Source organism: Girardinichthys multiradiatus, chromosome 14, assembly GCF_021462225.1.
Source record: "Girardinichthys multiradiatus isolate DD_20200921_A chromosome 14, DD_fGirMul_XY1, whole genome shotgun sequence".
NCBI lineage: Eukaryota > Metazoa > Chordata > Actinopteri > Cyprinodontiformes > Goodeidae > Girardinichthys > Girardinichthys multiradiatus.
The window spans coordinates 4014308-4020732 of NC_061807.1; positions in this window are offsets into that span (position 1 = coordinate 4014308).

Sequence of the window (6425 nt, forward strand, 5' to 3'; positions counted from 1 at the left end):
GAGCAGCTTTCCCTGATGTGGAAAAAACCTCTTGGTTTTGATGGGCCTCTGGGGACCTTTAAAACTCACCCGTGCTCCTCCTGCAGGAGGTCCGGTCATTATGTTGTTGTCGGTTGAGTGTTGAGTGTCCGGTAAAGTTCAGTGCCAGGCTCCGTGCTGTTTCTGGTATTCATCCAGCTGCCTCTGCACAGCGCCTCAGGCTGCTGGTGTCAGAATCCGGGCCGGGTTTGTGCATTTTGTGGATTTGCATTTGGTCCTTCATGCCTAGGAAGGGAGTGTTTGTGTCTGAGAAAATGAGCTCATATGGACCTCGGGATTGAATCAGGAGCTGTTCTGGCACTTTGGGTCTCTGCTGCGAGTCTGTGTTTTCTTGTTCCCTCCACCGCCGTTTGATAGTGTGACGAGCAAACAAATAGCAGCAGTAATTGAGAGATCGTCGTCAGTGATGTCTCGTGTTGTCGTGATGTTCTGGGAACCCTCAGTGCTCCGGTGGATCTCATTTGTGCTGCAGAAAAAGACGGTGTGAAGGTGAGCGGAGTTAAAAATTGTCACCTGAGGACAGTTAGTCTCCCTCTGTGTTTGGGTTTGTTTATCGGGGAAACGTTGACTGGATTCAGATGGACAGATTTCCTTCAGGGAGCCGGCTGCAGCTGCCCGATCCTGTTTATCCGACTGGAAAGGACACCTTGACTGAGTGTTGAAAATCTTTTCTTTAGGTAAAATTCATCATCAATCTCCTGACGAATCTAAACCAGGAGTTATTTTAGTCAGTTTTGAAAATAAAAAACAGAAGTTAGAAACTGATGATGATGATGCAGGCCTGATGAAGGGCTAAAAGCACAAAACAGCGTAAAAAAGGCAAAACATTTAGAACATTATGGACAAAACAACTATAGATAACTAGAGTGAGAGCTTGGTCTGTGGAGGTGGGGCCGGACTAGTTCCAGGTGACGACTGGATTCTGTCAGGTTCTCTTTTGTTACCGGTTATGTTTTATGGACAGAATGTCTGGACACTGCTAAAGATCAGACACATTCAGATTTCAGTGCAACCACCAACTGGAACTCGAGGTGCTTGGAGTGTGAAGCAGAGGGGATAAAGATCGACAACTCAACAACAAGTTGGAGACCATAGTTCCTCAGCCAGGAGAAAACTGGGATTGAGTTTTCCTCTGGGGTGGTGTAGAATGGAAGGGAAGATCAGTAGGTGGATTCCAGTGATGCTAGCCCTGGAATCCACCTACTGATTCCAGTGATGCTAGCCCTGGAATCCACCTACTGATTCCAGTGATGCTAGCCTTGGAATCCACCTACTGATTCCAGTGATGCTAGCCCTGGAATCCACCTACTGATTCCAGTGATGCTAGCCTTGGAATCCACCTACTGATTCCAGTGATGCTAGCCCTGGAATCCACCTACTGATTCCAGTGATGCTAGCCCTGGAATCCACCTACTGATTCCAGTGATGCTAGCCCTGGAATCCACCTACTGATTCCAGTGATGCTAGCCTTGGAATCCACCTACTGATTCCAGTGATGCTAGCCCTGGAATCCACCTACTGATTCCAGTGATGCTAGCCCTGGAATCCACCTACTGATTCCAGTGATGCTAGCCTTGGAATCCACCTACTGATTCCAGTGATGCTAGCCCTGGAATCCACCTACTGATTCCAGTGATGCTAGCCCTGGAATCCACCTACTGATTCCAGTGATGCTAGCCCTGGAATCCACCTACTGATTCCAGTGATGCTAGCCTTGGAATCCACCTACTGATTCCAGTGATGCTAGCCTTGGAATCCACCTACTGATTCCAGTGCTAGCATCTGTAATGTAGAAGCTGAGTGGCTGGATCCACCCTGATGGACAGAGGCCCCTGTAGCCCCTTTCCCCAAACACTAAACCTACTATGGGACCAAATCTGATGCCAGTTCTGAAAACAATCTTGTCTAGAGTGTTTTTATTTTTTAAAACAGTCTAAATAATCATAATCTAAGATAATTATGTATTTTTTGAAGGGGTGTTAAAAGTTAAAAAGAGTTTTTTTTTTTCTTTCAGAAACACATAAAACAATAAACAGAAACAATAAAAGCCAGTGTCCAAAAATAAAAGCAACATAAAAGAGGTGGCGCTTCCTGTCTGAATGTGGCCTGTGGACCAACTCATTGAGATGAACGTCTCAGAAACTCATTCATCACAGTTTTGGTTTTCCAATTTAACAAAGACAAGGCGGATGTTGGTTTCACTGACAAGTAAAGAAGAGAATATTACTGTTCTCTGTCGGCCATTTTCTACTATTATGATTAAAACAGATTTTCCTCCATCTAAAGAAAGAATTCAGCCTCGTTCTGTTCCTTTAAGGAGGGTGAAAAACACATTGACCATCTATCATACTGTACTACAGACACCCTCACCTTCACTGCCTTCTTCCTTATTCTCACTCCCATCCTCTCATCTAGTCATCTTCATCTCTACATGATTGTACTTCACCTTCACTGTGGTCAAATGAAAGTCTTTCACCCTTTTCTTCATGAAAGAGGAACAGAAACGATGATTTTATTCCGTATATGTAGGAAAACTGTTGGAAATATTGTGAATATGTAACACTGCAACAGCAGACTATGGCCTACAGAGTATACTACTAGCATGCATTTTATTTTAACACTGCCAACATCAAATTCCTAATTATATTTTAAAAATCTAATTAAGATAATGAAGAACATTTTACCTTAGCTGGGGCTGGAAGTTTCTGAGACCACATCACTTCCTGGCAGCAGAGTCTAGATTGGTGATCGATGATTTATATAATGCTGCAGCTTTTTCTGTCTTTATACAGCACCATAAACCTTTACAGAGTTAAATGTTTGCAGTGTGATGAAAACAGATCTGGCAATCAGAATTTTCCTAAATATTCGTGTTGATCACATTTGACCCCGATCATAGAATAAAGGTGTAGCCTGTGAAAAATATGTAAAGGTGAAGAGTTGAAGGGCTCTGTTTGAGCTTTACCAAATGAATGCACAAAATAGACTCATCTGAGTCCTCAGCTGATGTCTGAGCTGAATGACCAGTCAACCTTAAGGAGATGGACGATTTTATTCATTCTAGAAAGCTGGCATTAAAACTGAAAACCACTGAGAAAGGTAAAACTTCATACTGACAGAAACCATCGTTTTCTGTTTCTGTGTCCAGTTTAGATCCACGGGCGTCCATATCTCTATTAATTAGTTATTTTCCCTCAGTTTGTCAGTTCAGCTGCACCACATGCTGGAAACTTTCCTGACATGCTTCCCATGTCACTAATCGCCTCCCGAGCAAGTATAAGTAGGTCAGTTTCCTGCACCTATTGTCAGATCCTTCTGTTTAGTGTCATGTCTGCTTGCTGGAGATCTTTTTTCAAAAAATCATCACCTTCCTTATGAAACCTCGGTTTTCCTCTCTGTATTTAGGTCCTGCTCACCAAGTCATACGAGTGAGTTAGCATCATTAACTAGTTCTATCCCACCTTCAGCCCACTGGGCCAGAGGACAGGTGTCTTTGTCACGAACATGTGAAAAATCTGAGAGTTAGTTTTATCTTTATGATGCTTGATTTAAGGCAAAAAAAATACAAACAGTGAGTTCCAACACCAGGGGAGTCATACTGGATTAAGGATTAATTGAACTATTGCATAGGTAATAGTAGCTAATAGTTCTTAGCTAAAAATGCAAATTGTAATATCCAAATGTAAAACATGGATGAGATGTAATTATTTTTATTTTCTGTGACTATCTGACATTCATTAGTGTTGTTGCTGTAGAACCAATCAGCTTGTTTCTTCGGCCTGCGGTAGCAAGCTGACATAAGCATAATAATTAGCTTTCAGTAAAAACATCAAAACATGTTATTCAGTAATACTATTACTGAGTTGTAGAAAAGATTTATCCTAAAACCACAATTCAAACCAGGAGTCTAGAGAAAATGCTCAGGATCAGCTACAACAACCTCACGGACCTCGTTATTAGGAAAACCCTCTAACTTAAAAACAGACATAAACTGGGTAAAGTTTAAATAGGTGGGTGCTGATTTTTTTCACAATGACAATAAAAGTTTAGCATGTCACTAAAATGAGAAGAAAACAAAAAAAATTGCTCTAGGACGATATTTTATGACGGTTTGGGATCCTCTGCCATCATTCCATCAGGTAAAAACTAGAACTGGAGGAACAATTTCATTGTTTTGCTTTTCATCTCAGCCTGACAAAGCTGCAAATCATAACTGCAAAATGCAAACTTCAGGAGTTTAAAAGAGCTTCAGATATAGACCGGATCTGGGATCTGAACGTTACCTGGAAGAGCTGGGTCTTCAGTCAGGTCCAGTTTGAAACCTTTCAGACCTTTTTACAAGCTGTTTTTGCTGACCTTGTATCCCTGCCTTTGAATTACAGGTCAGAGCAGCGGCCCCTCTGAATACTTTTAGGTTCTGTGAATGTCTACATGATGGACATTTACATTACACATGAGATAAGAGGAGAAAAAAGGGACGTTCGGGGAACACAAAGCTGCTCTGATACGTCAGGTATGCAGCTTTAAAACCTGTTAGACGTGCAGATATCAGAGTGTAAACACTCCTGTGAGACTGCCGTTAAGTTTAGAACATCTGATAGCACCTCAGGGAAATTCTGCGAACCCCGCACCAATATAGGATGTGGGCTATTTAAGCCAAACAATATAAGTTAGAGGCTAAAACATTTTCCGTCCTGTCAGTTGAGGCTGATAAAGTCCCAGCGGAGAGGCTCGGAGAACATCTGCAGTTATGCTTCTGTGCCTGGGAGCAGCTTTGTTAATGTAGCTGGACCTGCTCAATGTCACCCTGAGGAGCTTCGTTCAGGAATATTTTAACGGCCCAGAGGAATCCAACCTGCTCACATTTAGCGCTCCCTATGCTAACGGTTCAAACGGCTCCTCATGATGGGCCCCCTCACCCGTTTTTTACCCATCAGTCACAGACAGGCGCCTCAACTGCATCTCATGAAATTATTTCCACCTCAGCACTTCTGTCTGATATGATGAATCACAGCAATATCATCAAAGCATCAAAGAGCCTAAAGAGATAAAAGATCAGCGGAACAGAAACAGGACAAGAATAATCCTGCTGATAGCAGCACACAGCTTCTTCATCCACTTCATCCATGTGTTTTAGTTTCCTTCGTAGGTCCCTTCCAAACGTCCGTCCATCCAGACTCAGCTCTTGGATTGCAGGTATCTAAAAGTCGAATGGGTGGCAGATCTTCAGGCTCCTCTTTATTGGAACCAGCTTTCAGTTTTTCACTGTTTTCAAGACGAGGCTAAAAACGTACTTTTTGATGAAGATTAAAATCATTGCATGACAGAGGTCTGAGGACGTCTTTGCCACTCCACACCGTTAGACGTTTGAAGGCTTTCTTGCATGTACAGCCCCTTCCATGTCACCCCACAGCATCTGAAACGGATAAAGATCTGGCCTTTAACTCAACACCCCGTTGTGTGGACATCTTTTCTTACAATCCCAAACTCCCATTGACTGGATATAAAAGAAGAAACAGAAACACACCTTAACCCTAACTCCCAGTTTGGGTCTAACTAACAGATACTTTTTTTCTGTGCTTATGTTGCTCCCCTGACAGATTGGCGCCCTGGGCGGAGAGCCATTTTGCAAAACCTCCAAACAGCTGATTTAAATAAATTGGTTATTTAATCACCCAGACTCCAAGATCTACTGGATCCTACCAACTAAACACAGCCCTGTGAAAGTATTCATACTCGTTGAACCTCTAATCGGGTTATGCTCCCAAACTTAAATATATTTCATGATCCTGACAACCCAGAGTTGAGCATAATTGTGGAAAATGATACATGGGTTTCAAAAATGTTACCTTAAAAATTCTAAAAAATGTAGTGGACATTGGACTCATGGGTGAACACAGCACAATGCTGCCACCACCATGTTTCACCATGAGGATGCAGTGATAGTTTTCTGCTACGCACGGGTTCTGCATGCAGGTCAAGAAGGTTCAGATTTGGTGTCATCTGTCATGAGCACCTTCTTCCCCATGCTGCTGTGTCTCCTACATGGCTTGTGGTAAACTGGATTTTTCATGGCTTTCATTTAACATTTGCTTCCTTCTTCCCACTCTTCCGTATAGCCGCGGTGGATCTCTGCTGCTCCCCCAGAGTTATCATGGGCTCCTTGGCTGCTTCTCTGATTAATTTAGGTGGACAACCATGCCCTGCAGGTTTGTAGTTTTCCATTCACTCCCTTTTCACGATTGAACTTTTGATATATTTAGACCCGAACCCTGTGTTCAACTTCTCCAGACCTCTCTGCTGTGTTCCTTGGTCTTCATGATGCGGTTTGTTCTCTAATGATCTCCTACGAACCTCTGAGACCTTGGGAGCAAATCTAGTTTAAT